Genomic DNA, 14,267 nt, shown 5'->3' on the forward strand with positions numbered 1-14,267 from the left:
ACTGGCTCAGTGTGAGATTGTTCAAGATAGGGTAAGTCTACCTTGCGTTTTTTTACGCAACTTTGTAAAACTTTGGGCTTGGGGTTCCTCTGTATGCTCTGTGTTGTGTGTCAGTGTGTATTCACCTCAGACCAGACCCACTCAGACAAACCACTGGGAACAAAGGTTTAGTAAATAAACAGAGAACAGGATTACAGTCCAGCAGCCTCCTCTCTGCTTGCCTGCCTCCTGCTCCCAGCTTCAGTCAGTGCTGAAATTTCCTGCTGCAATGGCAGAGGATACATCCTGGGGGAACCAGGAGGTTCTCCCAGCATTCCACAGTTTGTAGTTTCCACGTTTGCTGTTAAAGCATACTGGACCTTGGGCTACAGGAATAAGGATTTTTACATTTCCATCAGAGATATGTACAGCCCTTTGCAAACAGGCAAAAGTAACCTCAGTTTCTATACGTTTACTTGGTTGAGTTAAAGCAAAAAAAAAAAAAATGCAAATACAGTGTAAATTAAGGTAAAGACCTAGAAACTCCTATTGATTTAGTAATCTGAGGCAGGGAAATAATGACATCAGACTTAACAGGTACTGTAACTTAATGCCCTAAACATGTTACAAGATATCATTGGAGTGGTCTAATGAGCTAATGCATAGATTTTAGGGCCCCAAAACACCATTATATCAATTATAGATGAGTATAGCAGCTCCTGCCCTCCATCCACCAGGAAAAGGAGAAGAAAGAATGCTGTTAAGTTTGGCCCATTGTTGCACATTTTAGAGTTCTCTGATACACACTCAGTTTAAGAACTTTGAGAAAGTAGCAGTAGCGCCACACACAGTAGTTCTGTTTCTGTCCAGCAGAGGGTAGTGGTACACAGGCAACCATCACTGCCACCACCACACAGAGATGACAAACGTTGCTAATATACTCGTATAACTCAGGAGTTAGTAACCGTCAGCACGCAGCCCATCAGGGTAATCCGCTGGCGGGCCGTGAGACATTTTGTTTTCGTTGACCGTTCACAGGCACGGCCCCCCGCAGCTCCCAGTGGCCGCGATTCGCCGTTCCAGGCCAGTGGGAGCTGCAGGAAGCAGCGGGCCACAGGGACGTGCTGGCTGCCACTTCCTGCAGCTCCCATTGGCCGGGAACTGTGGCCATTGGGAGCTGTGAATGACCGTGCCTGCGGACGGTCAACGTAAATAAAATGCCTCACAGCCCGCAATCAGATTACCCTGATGGGCCGCGTGCTGAAGGTTGCCGACCCCTGACGTAACTCCTCAGGGACCCTTCGATAAGAGAGCAGTGGCTCTGGAACAAATTTGTATAGTGGAAGTGCTGAAAGCCATTGAACAAAACTGTAAACCCCGTATATGATGGAAACCACTTCAAGCCAGCGGGTGCCACCACACCCCCAACACCCATGTAAGAGAGTGCCTCAAGAATGGCTGGAAATGCTTTTTTCCCCTTTCTTCACTGCTCGATGTGCTTCCTACATGGGGCTTCCACTCAGTATTTTTATCTAATGAATGTTTATCTCAGCACTATTTTCATACCCAGCCCTCTCTCATTCACATCGCTTAACAGCTAAAGTATTGTGCACAGTGCCCTCTTCAGAACGAGGTGACTCCATAACTATCCCTATAGCTGCAGAAGCATCCGTCAGGTACGATCAGGGCCTTCTGTCGACAGACATAGAATTGCCTTTTAAAAACAACCGCACAATTATGTTCCAGCATCTAAGATGGATAGGGGTAAGTAGAGGTTTTTCTCCCTAGCAGGTGGGAGAAAAACATCTGCTTACCCATTCACCAAGCTTGTTGAGATCTCTTGAAGTTCCTCACAGTCCTCTCTTGTCTTGACTAACATCAACACCTTATTTCAATTGGCAACTTTTGCTACCTCATTATTCACCCCCAAATCCTTTCTTTATCATTAATAATTGTATTAAACAGCACTAGACCTAGTGCAGAACCTGGCGGAGCTCTCCTTTAACCTTTTGCCAGGATGAAAATTGGCCAGCAGCACAAATCAATGAACTGTAAAGCAATTTCATACAAGGCCGCAGAAAACATAGCAGTGTAGAGGACTAAATCAACTACTGAAGCTGATAGATGAGCTTAAAGAAAAAGCCCAGGGAGTTTAACACCCTGAGCTTTCAGAAAGTTTGGATCTGGAGCAGAGCTCAATTTGAATTAATGGCAGATCAAGAAAAAATATAATCTCAAATAGGCACAGAAACCTTGTATACTATTCATATGTTTTACGTGTTCAGCCAAATTCTTCTGTTACATCTATATAGTCCCAATAGCAGAATTTGGCCCATTATTTACTAGGTTCTCATGATTTCTTTATTTTGCAAATCCATGTGTGAACGTCTAAATTATTTTAATCTATGCATTCGCAAATGTGAAAGGTAGTGAAATAGGTGATGATGTAGGATTAGAATGAAGTTAAGATTTAGTATTTGCAGTATTTATCATATTTTAGCTTTGCTCCCAGTTTAGTTCCAGCTAAACACACTTTAAATTTGGCATCCATTTCCTGGCTCTGAGCTTCAGTGAAGAGATTCTTCCAATCTCCAACATCACCTGCGAAAGAACAATGAAATAAACTATAACATCACAGGTCAGGTACGTAACATTGAAATGCTGACACAAACAGCCGGAATGACTGAACTTATTGCCAAATTCCAAACTCACAAAAGGCTTGAAGCTTGTATGAATGTGGACGGGGTAATTCCAGTTAAAGGTTAAAGAAAAAGCCTTGCAGTAAGTTTTATAGGTATATATGTAAACACCCTTGAAAACAGAGAGCTAATATTTTGACAGAACAGCAAGTGCCTGGTTGATCAGCTGCTTATGGATGTCCATTTTCTAAAGGTGAAAATTCATCATCAGCTATGAATTAAATACATTAAGCACAGAGGCCACAAGAGGTATATGCTTTTAAATGTTAATTAGCTCTCATGACCAATTTGGTTAGCTGTTCTAAGCCTTAAAATGACTATTATCACTCTGTATAAATGTACCTTTTCTGAAAGCATGGGAGCAAATTTGCCATGTGTTTCTTGGGATTTGCTGCTGCTGCTCATTGATTGGAAGGTGGAATTCTCTGCAATAGACTGAATCTTCTCATCAGGCAGAGAGAACCCCAAAAATTCAGCTATTTGTTTCACTCCTCCATGTAAGTTCTGAAAAACAAGAATTTGCTGGAGTTATGTATGAGTCAAAGAAAATACCCCTGACAATTTCCTCTTCTCTTTTGTCAAAAGAATGTAGTAGATTTTATCCTCATCCATACTCAGGGCAGAACATTAGAGGAGTATATTAAGTTCAGCAGCAAGAGGTTGCCAGAACAGGTGGTTACTTCAGATAAGATTTTGGTATCTGCCTCCCTTCCCCAAATGGAAATGTGTTAAGAGAATACTCTCTGTCTTTTGCATTTCTCTCTTAGTATTTATTTCTACTGATTACATTTATCTAGCAGCATCAATTAGTATTGTTCTGTACAAACATGGGTATTATCTGCCCCTCAAAATTTAAGGCCCTCATCCTGCAAACGTGCACATGCTTAATTTTCAGCATGTGAATAGACTCCTTGAAGCAAATGGAACTACTCACACGCACATGTCTAAGGAGGTTTAGGGCTTTCTTGCTTGCGAATGAACGTGGGCTGCAAATAGAAGAACTAGTAGCCAGTGGGAGAAAAGGGCTGCTATATCATACGCCTGCCTTCTCCTAGCCTTTGAAATGCACAATAAGGTTTTGCCTGGCACAAAGTGAAAACTGGACTAGACAAGATACTTGTGAATGTACTGAAGGGAACAATTCTGTATACGAACAGGTTTTTCCCATATCTAATTTCTACAAAAATTCACCTCTTTCATTTCTTCCTATGTGATGATCATGATATTCTCTTCATCCACGTGTTTGTTCCAGGAAAGAGCATGGTCAAAATATGAACTCCAGGTGACTGAAATGAAATACAGGAGATAGATTTTAAAAGAACATAATTTAAAGTATATTTAACTTACCCCTGAGATGAAATGTACAGGCTAACTTCATATAGAGTCCTGGAGATCTTAGATTTTTTAATCCTTCAACTACCTCTTCATACTTCATTTATGAAATGGATTGTTAGAAGTCATTCACTCCAGACTTGACTTTTCACTTTCTCCTTGCAAATATTTTTCAGAATAAATCCATACATCAAGATTCTAGATGGCAAGTATACAACAAATTACATTACTAAAACAAGAGTGTATGTATATTCAGAGAGTACCTGTATTGTCTAACCGCAGCCAATGGGAGCTGCGGAGGCGGTGCCTGCAGGTGGAGGCAGCGCGCAAAGCTGCCTGGCCACGCCTCTGCCTAGGAGCTGAACAATGTCGCCACTTCCAGGGAGCCCTGCAGGTAAGCGCCGCTCAGAGCCTGCCTCACCCCATCACATGCCCCAACTCCCTGTCCCTTCCCACACCCAAATGCTGCTGCTGCTGTGGGGGGCCAGTAGCCTGAGACTGCCCCACTAGCAGCCAGTGTGACAGGCTCAAGGGCTGCCTGAGCTGCCCCTGAGCCATGCACACCAGCCACTGCAAAAGTCACGGAAAGTCACGGAATCTGTGACCTCCATGACAAACTCACAGCCTTAATTATTGTTAGTGATGATGCTACAGAAGGAAAGAGCCCAGGCTGATTCACAAATCCCAGATGGAATTTGAGGGGCTGGCAGTTACATAAAACATTGTTTATTTGTAAACCTAGCACCTTTGATCTGGAAGCAATTGAGTCACACAGATGGAATCTACAATGCCATTTTTTCATTCTCTTCCCTCCTCCTCCCCCAGGAGAGCATCACTTGAAATGCAGGGTTGCTCTCACTGTTGTTTTCATTGGCCTGTTTGAGCCTGATTGCTATGAAGCTCCCTGACCTGACAGGAAATTTGCTGCTCATGACTGTCCATACAGGGTGAACTCTCTTTGAAATTGAGAGATGATAGAATAAAAAATGGAGTTCTTCAGTTTAGAAAAGGGGTTTTATCTATTTTGATTGTAGTTCCAACCTCTGCACAACTATAAATAGATAAAGGGTCTAAGTTCTGGGGTGCACCTAAGAGAGTTAGAAGCCTAAGTCCCATTTTCAAAAGTAACAACGTTTAGGATCAGATATTTAAGTGTATTTAGGCATCTAAATATGTCAAGTGCAATTTTCAACATTGTTTAAATTCAGTAGGAGTTAGGCACCTCGGCACTTCTTGAAAACCACACTAGGCATCTATCTGCATCTTTAGGTGCTTAAAAACTTTTTAGAATCTGGCCCTTAGAAGCGTAAGTCTAATTGAAAGACAATGGGAGTTAGGAACCTAAGTCACTTAGGTACTTTTGAAAATTTACTGCAGACCTTTATTTTGAGTGTCTCTAGGGTTATGTTTACACTGACTTAGTCCCCTGCTGATGTACACTTGTGCTACCTCTCATCGTGCTAGTATAAGCCTAACTCGCAGGGTAGTATGTACTCTTCACAGCTTAGCCGTGCCCCTGCTGCTGTTACCCGTGCTACCGCAGCAATACTGCTATTTATACTCACACTAGCTTCATGAGGGCTAGCATGAATATGTATGTGTACATGAGAAGGGGAATCACACCCCTACCTCACAGTGTAGAGTCTACACCTGCTCAGAGGTGCAGATGAAAGAATGAGAAAAAGGGAGCTGAGAACAAGGGGAGAGATCCACGAATCTAGTTGTTAAGATGTGAAATCACAAGGAGGAGGTGCCTTCTGGAGGGAGAGTAAAGCTGCGGACGAAGTACAATCCCTGTATAATGTATCAGCGTGATTATTCGAATGGCTCCACACCAATGTTCCCAGTGCTGCGGACTCTGCCAGGGTTGGCCAAGGGAGAAGCACCTTCAATTCCTTAGCACCAGGTCCTCCACCCAAATCATTAATTTGAATCCATTTGGGATTAATTTTAACATGATGATCACAGATTCCCTTTTTGGACTGCAGACCAAAGAAGAGTTGAGAACATTGTACTAGAGTGTTTATAAACACCACTGAGAAACATAGCAAAGATCTAATAACTGTACCTTCTCCACTCATGAATTTCTGAAAGAGCTCATCCCAGGAGCTGACATTTGGAAGCCCAGGTTGTTTGTTGTAGAAGTGGTAATAGGATACAGCTGCATCTTTTGGATTTCAAAATACCACAGGTACCTTTTAAAACAACAGAGGCACATGAGTCCTGGATATTTAAGGTAACCCTTGATCTCAAGGGTCCTGCATTTAAAAAAATAAATAAATCAGGTCTTACAGGAACTGAAATTTGGAAAATGAAGCCTCAATCCTGCAATGTAGGGAACAGAATAACTTACTGACTTCATGGGGGTTCCATGGAGCAATAAGGGCTATCCCATACAGATCAACTTGCAGGACTGGAATCTAAGATTTGACCCCTTTGTGTGAATTACAGTGATCAGTAAAAATTAAATTCTATTGTATCTATTTTGATTGTAGCTCCAACCGCTGGAGGTTGGAATTTTTGGCCAGGCTGGAATTTTTGGTTAATATATATATATATGAGAGAGAAAAAAAATAAAATAAATCAATCAGTAGCCTAGTGGTTAAACACTTGTCTGAGATGTGGGAGACCCATGTTCAAGTCTCTACTTTAATTCAGGTTCAGATGCCTGCTCTCTTTTCCCTCTTAGGTTTTTCACAAAAAATAAGGTCTTGGCTGTGGAACAAAACCAAATTCCAAAACCTTGGAATTTTTTTGAAAAAACAGAATTCTTGTTTTCCAGGCAGCCCTAAACCTAATAACTTCCCGGAGAAAACTGGGAGTTGCTCGGAAAGTAGATAGTGTCCTCCATTATGAAAATGCTCACTTACCTTCACCTTGTTCTCAGAGACAGCCTTGGGAATATCATCATAATGGAGATGCATGGAAAAGATACGTGGAGAAGGTACGTTTTTTATTTTCTAAAGCAAAACAAAAAGTGACAAGAGTGAACCGTAATATTCCTTCCTTAAAGATGCTGACAATTTATAGTATCTGTACATTTACCCTAAAAAACTATATATGTAGTCATTGTTAAATTGTAATTTCTCTTCTTGCTTCTTCTTATCATTCATAATGTCACTGAAGTGACATTTATTGTTAAAGCCTACCTTTTGCAAAATTGTAATTTGAACATAAACATTTTAGCAGAGATTTCAAAATTATCCCAAAGTAGCTTGCATGAAAAGCCAGACAGTTAAAGAGAGAAAGCTGTTTGTGGTTTTCCTTCTATTAATTCATTGGTTATATAGGCCCAGCTTTTGTGCCTTTTTATGTTGAAGCATTTAGGCCTAAAGTGGCAGAGACAGAGCACACACCTGCGACTGCTGCTGCAGAAAACACACACACACCGGGACTCCACTTCTGCCTATGCACTGTAGAGGAGAGCTCCAGAGCAGATAGATCATGGAAGGGATAAGCAGTGGGTTCACTGCACTAGAAATCCAATATAGGGAGCAGGAGAACAACAGATCATAGAATCATAGAATATCAGGGTTGGAAGGGACCTCAGGAGGTCATCTAGTCCAACCCCCTGCTCAAAGCAGGACCGATCCCCAATTAAATCATCCCAGCCAGGGCTTTGTCAAGCCTGACCTTAAAAACTTCTAAGGAAGGAGATTCCACCACCTCCCTAGGTAATGCATTCCAGTGTTTTACCATCTGCCTAGTGAAAAAGTTTTTCCTAATATCCAACCTAAATCTCCCCCACTGCAACTTGAGACCATTACTCCTTGTTCTGTCATCTGCTACCACTGAGAGCAGTCTAGAGCCATCCTCTTTGGAACCCTCTTTCAGGTAGTTGAAAGCAGCTATCAAATCCCCCCTCATTCTTCTCTTCCGCAGACTAAACATCCCCAGTTCCCTCAGCCTCTCCTCATAACTCATGTGTTCCAGTCCCCTAATCATTTTTGTTGCCCTCCGCTGGACTCTTTCCAATTTTTCCACATCCTTCTTGTAGTGTGGGGCCCAAAACTGGACACAGTACTCCAGATGAGGCCTCACCAGTGTCAAATAGAGGGGAACGATCACGTCCCTCAATCTGCTGGCAATGCCCCTACTTATACATCCCAAAATGCCATTGGCCTTCTTGGCAACAAGGGCACACTGTTGACTCATATCCAGCTTCTCGTCCACTGTAACCCCTAGGTCCTTTTCTGCAGAACTGGTGCCGAGCTATTTGGTCCCTAGTCTGCAGCGGTGCGTTGGATTCTTCCGTCCTAAGTGCAGGACTCTGCACTTGTCCTTGTTGAACCTCATCAGATTTCTTTTGGCCCAATCCTCCAATTTGTCTAGGTCCCTCTGTATCCTATCCCTACCCTCCAGCGTATTTACCTCTCCTCCCAGTTTAGTGTCATCTGAAAACTTGCTGAGGGTGCAATCCACACCATCCTCCAGATCATATATGAAGATATTGAACAAAACTGGCCCCAGGACCGACCCTTGGGGCACTCCACTTGATATTGGCTGCCAACTAGACATGCAGCCATTGATCACTACCCGTTGAGCCCGACAATCTAGCCAGCTTTCTATCCACCTTATAGTCCATTCATCCAGCCCATACGTCTTTAACTTGCTGGCAAGAATACTGTGGGAGACTGTGTCAAAAGCTTTGCTAAAGTCAAGGAACAACACGTCCACTGCTTTCCCTTCATCCACAGAGCCAGTTATCTCGTCATAGAAGGCAATTAGATTAGTCACTTGCCCTTGGTGAATCCATGCTGACTGTTCCTGATCACTTTCCTCTCCTCTAAGTGCTTCAGAATTGATTCCTTGAGGACCTGCTCCATGATTTTTCCAGGGACTGAGGTGAGGCTGACTGGCCTGTAGTTCCCAGGATCCTCCTTCTTCCCTTTTTAAAGATGGGCACTACATTAGCCTTTTTCCAGTCGTTCGGGACCTCCCCCGATCGCCATGAGTTTTCAAAGATAATGGCCAATGGCTCTGCAATCACATCCGCCAGCTCCTTTAGCACTCTCAGATGCAACGCATCCGGCCCCATGGACTTGTGCACGTCCAGCTTTTCTAAATAGTCCCGAACCACTTCTTTCTCCGCAGAGGGCTGGTCACCTCCTCCCCATGCTGTGCTGCCCAGTGCAGTAGTCTGGGAGCTGACCTTGTTGGTGAAGACAGAGGCAAAAAAAGCATTGAGTACATTAGCTTTTTCCACATCCTCTGTCACTAGGTTGCCTCCCTCATTCAGTAAGGGGCCCACACTTTCCTTGACTTTCTTCTTGTTGCTAACATACCTGAAGAAACCCTTCTTGTTACTCTTAACATCTCTTGCTAGCTGCAACTCCAGGTGTGATTTGGCCTTCCTGATTTCACTCCTGCATGCCCGAGCAATATTTTTATACTCATCCCTGGTCATTTGTCCTCTCCCTCCCTGCCGCCGATCAGCTGATGGCCCTTGCAAGGGAGCGGGAGAAGCGGAGCCGGAGCGCTCTCGCTGCTCCGGGGAGGAGGCGGAGAAGAGGTGGGGACGGGGCCCTGGGGAAGGGGGGTGGAATCAGGACATATCCCCTCCAGCCCCCTGCAGTGAGCCGCTCTGGGCAGGGGGCTGGGAGCACCCCCACAACCTTAGCCCACACCCCCAGCCCTCTGCCCTGACCCCTGCACCCCCCCACGACCCCAGCCCTGACTCCAGCACCACCCACACATGCCTCCAGCCCTCTGTCCTGACCCCTGCACCCTCCTCACACACTCCCAGCCCTCTGCCCTGACCCCTGCACCCTCCACGATCCCAGCCTTAACTCCAGCACCCCCACACATACCCAGCCCCCTGCCCTGACTCCTGCACCCCCACACATACCCAGCCCCCCCACACCCTATGCCCTGACTCTTGCACCCACCACATTCTCACCCCCACTGTGAGCACCAAATGGGAGCTCCTGCACCACCACCCCCACATTCCTACCTGCACCCCTCGCACCAAATGGGAGCTTCCCAGGTAAGCGCTCCACACCCAAACCTCCTGCCCCAACCCTGAGCCCCCTCCCTCATTCTAGCTCCTGGCCAGACCCTACACCCCAACGCCCAGCCTGCTCCTTCACCCCCAGCCCTGTGCTCAGTGCACTCCCACCCTCAGCTCAGTGCAAAGAGAGAGGAAGAGAATGGGCTAGAACCAGAGAGAAGGTAGGTACCCACTCTATGTGGGCAGGGCCAGGATCCCAGACCGGCAGCAGGCTGAGTGGGGCCGGCAGCTGGACCCTGGCTGGCAGGAGCCGGCAGACGGAACCCCAGACTGGCAGCAAGCTGAGTGGCAGCGGGCTGAGCCGCTCAGCCCACTGCTGGTCTTGGGTCCCGGATGCCGGCCCCACTCAGCCCGCTGCCGGCCTAGGTGAAGAGAACCCCAGGCTGGCAGTGGGCTGAGCGGGCCGGCGGCGTAAGATCAGCATTTTAATTTAATTTTAAATGAAGCTTCTTAACTATTTTGAAAACTTTGTTTACTTTACATACGACAATAGTTTAGTTATATAATATATAGACTTATAGAGAGAGACCTTCTAAAAAACATTAAAATGTATTACTGGCACACGAAACCTTAAATTAAAGTGAATAAATGAAGACTCGGCACACCACTTCTGAAAGGTTGCCGACCCCTGCTATAGACATTACTAGTGGGGAAGAAGGGAGATAAATTATGCTGATTCAACCCCTCAGTCTCCGCACAGAATGATAATACTCTTTCACCTGACCCCCTTGCTGCTAGTTTTCCACCTTGTGTAAACTTATGTATGTGGGGCAGCCTGGGATTTGCTGCTGTAGAACAAGGGTGGGCAAACTTTTTGGCCGGAGGGCCACATCGGGGTGCAAAACTGTATGGAGGGCCAGTGCCTCCCCAAACAGCCCGGCCCCTGCCCCCTATTCACCCCCCTCCCACTTTCCACTTTCCACCCCCTCACTGCCCCCCTCAGAACCCCCCACCCATCCAACCCCCCCCCACCCCTGCTCCTTGTCCCCTGACTGCCCCCCCGGGACCCCACCCCCTATCTAACCCCCCCCCGCTACCTGCCCCCCTCAACCTCTGCCCTATCCAACCGCCCCCTGTTCCCTGTCCCCTGACTGTCCCCTGACCACCCCACCCTGAACCTCCACCCCATCCAACCGGCCCCTGCTCCCTGTCCCCTAACTGCCCCCCGGGACTCCCTGCCCCTTATCCAACCCCCCGGCCCCCTTATCATGCCGCTCAGAGCAGCACGTCTGGCCGCCGCCTGGCCGGAGCCAGCCATGCTGCCGCGCTGCCCTGAATGAGCGCACAGCCCCGCTGCCCAGAGTTGTGGTGGCAGGCAGCATGGCTGCGGGGGAGGGGGAACAGCAGGGGAGGGGCCGGGGGCTAACCTCCCCAGCCAGGAGCTCAGGGGCAGGGCAGGACAGTCCCGCAGGCTGGATGTGGCCCGCGGGCCATAGTTTGCCCACCTCTGCTGTAGAATCCATGCAGTTTGTTGCGTGAAAACTGGGAGTAGCAAAACTGGATGAGTCACAACAATGACAGGAGAGAGAAAGGGGTGGGGTAACTGCTTCTCATGCTAATAGGATTACCATGGTCTTACCAGGGAGAGATTGGGGGCTCTTCAGAGTAAAGATTGTGCCTAACTTGCTCCTATAAGCCTAATGTTAATACACAGCTAAACCCTAACTTGGCCAACACCAACAAGACAACCTTCATTGTTCGGGCTAGCTACCACAATATCTAATATTAACCTTCCACATAAGAACCTGCCACTCAACATAACCCAGTTAGACCCATTCTTCAGAGACTCCATAACTCAGATATAGGCCAGAAATCAAGCTAATTATGTCCAGTCTCAGCATGACCCCAAGGTCATGTAAAAAGTCTTGGAAGACAGGTTTGGGATCCCCTTGTGCAGGGTATGTGCAGAAGGGTGGATATCAAGGCCCAACAAAACACAAGTTTTATACTTCATTTACAATGTAAGGAAGACTTTCATATTTTTGCAAAGTTATGTAATAGTTTCCCCCATTAGTAAGGGGAGGATAAGTAAGGATAACAAAGGTAAAGTTAAATTTGGGGTTGGTATCTTGACTCAGAATTCCCACACTTTCTGGAGTTCAGGGTTGTTATGAGCTACAACATACTCTAGATTCCTGGCTTCCAAACTACAGTATTATTTTTAAATAGCTAAAGCGTTGTCAATCAGTGGCTTAGTTACAGTCTTAACATTGACAAAGTTTTGCATTTGGCTTTCATCCTCTCCCCAGCTCTCTGCAACACCAATCATTTTTTGTTTGTTTTTTCAGAAATACTGATACATTCTCTACATGGCTGTTCGAACAAAGGTCTGAGACTGGGTGAGGATTACTCACTGGGTTGTTTTCCAAAGTGCTGTTATCAGTGCTCAAAGGGCATACCTATTAAAACAGAACAAACACTTTTAAAGGAAAATCTTCCCAGTGTCACTCTGCTAACCCATTCCAGAGACAATCTCCATATCCCATTGTGGGCTCTTGTCCCCCACCTCACCTTCATTTCTAAAAATGGAGAAAATGCAGGGATATACGTGTATTAACACTTCTGTCTTTAAGACTTTGTACAATTGCTTATAGACATTATTAGAATTGTACTAACTGTATAATAAGCATGTCATTTTTCCCAAAATGGCTGACAGAACCAAAACAACCATGAGTCCAAAACAAACACTTAGTGGCCCCAGAGAAAGTGGGAAGGGTAAGAGAGACTTCCAAAACCATATGGTCAACTCATTGGACAAAAAGGGCAGAGACAAAAGGTGGGGGCATGGAAATCTGTTAAAAATACACGGTGATGAAATAGCATAGCGTTATTACTACTAGGGAGCCATTCCGTATCAGATACGAATTCAGCACCTAAGAGTTTTTTTTAATTTCTACAAAAATTCACCTTTCATTTCTTCATATGTGATGATCATGATATTCCCTTTGTCCATATGTTTGTTCCAAACCAGAACATGGTCAAAAGAGGAGGTCTCATAGACTGAATTAAATACAAGAGATATTTTAATTTATTTTGTTTTTGACCTATATTTAAATTAGCCCTTAGAGTAAATATACAAGCTAATTTTAATGTGTTCTGGAGAGGTTAGATCTAATCCTTCAATAGTTGTTCTCTTTCATGCATGGAGGTATTTTAGAAATTCATTGCAGACTTGAATTTTTACTTTCTTCCAAATATTTTTCATACCGCAAGATTCTGCATGGCAGTTGAAGAAATGAACACAAATTAATTCTTTAATTCATTTTAAAGTGATCAGGAGCAAAGCAGTGTGTGTATATTTATAGAGTATGTGTACAGTCTATCACATAACCTGTCTGATATTGCACTTGTGAAATGGTGAATTATTTTTAAAAGTTAAAAAAAAATACTTGTTTAAGGCTCTGCAAACACTCACCATGTGAATAATTTACCCCAGTGAGACTACTTGTGTGTGTAAAGTTACTCTCAAACATACATATTTGCAGGTCTAGGCCCTTACACTGTATTAACAATCAACCAGTATACTTTATTTTTCCAAGAACCATTTATTAGAATATGCACAGATTCTTCGCTGTACTGAGATAATGGGGGAGGGAAGTATTATTTCCTTTCATCTGGTGGATAAGGACTGGTCAACAGTAGAAAATTAGGTAGACCCGCTCTTTTGACAACCTAAGCCCCAGTGTAGCTACCACCTCTCAAAGAATTGGATTTACTACGCTGACAGAAGAACCCATTCCATTGCTGTAGTGTCTTTTCTACTGTGCTACTGTAGCACTGCACCTGTGCTGCTGTAATGTTTCTAGTGTAGAAATAGCCTAAGTGATTCAAATCCATCTTCGCAGGCACAATGTTGTCAAGTTTTGGGGTGCAATCCAGACCAGTGAGAGGTTGTGTCACTGCCTTCCCTGCAACCCTGGGTGCTTTCAAATGCTCTGCTGCTGCAGCTCATTTTCTGGATGCTCTCAGCCAGCATACAGGCATGCACTGAGTGTGTGTGATAAGCAACCCTGGTTCAGTAACTCTGACTCCAGCAGCCTGCTTGTTATACCATAGCCACACTCTGGTCTCCACCAGCTTTCTTCACGACTAGCCAAGTGACCGAAACACACATCCCAGTCCCAAATTTCTTCCAAACCATCTATCCCGGAGTATCCAGACATCTCCTGGACTACTCAGAGAAATAACATTCATTTGGTCCTATAAAGAGGCAGTACCCAGCAGCTTGCCACATTAACTGGAGTTAA

Source organism: Natator depressus, chromosome 3, assembly GCF_965152275.1.
Source record: "Natator depressus isolate rNatDep1 chromosome 3, rNatDep2.hap1, whole genome shotgun sequence".
Taxonomy (NCBI): domain Eukaryota; kingdom Metazoa; phylum Chordata; order Testudines; family Cheloniidae; genus Natator; species Natator depressus.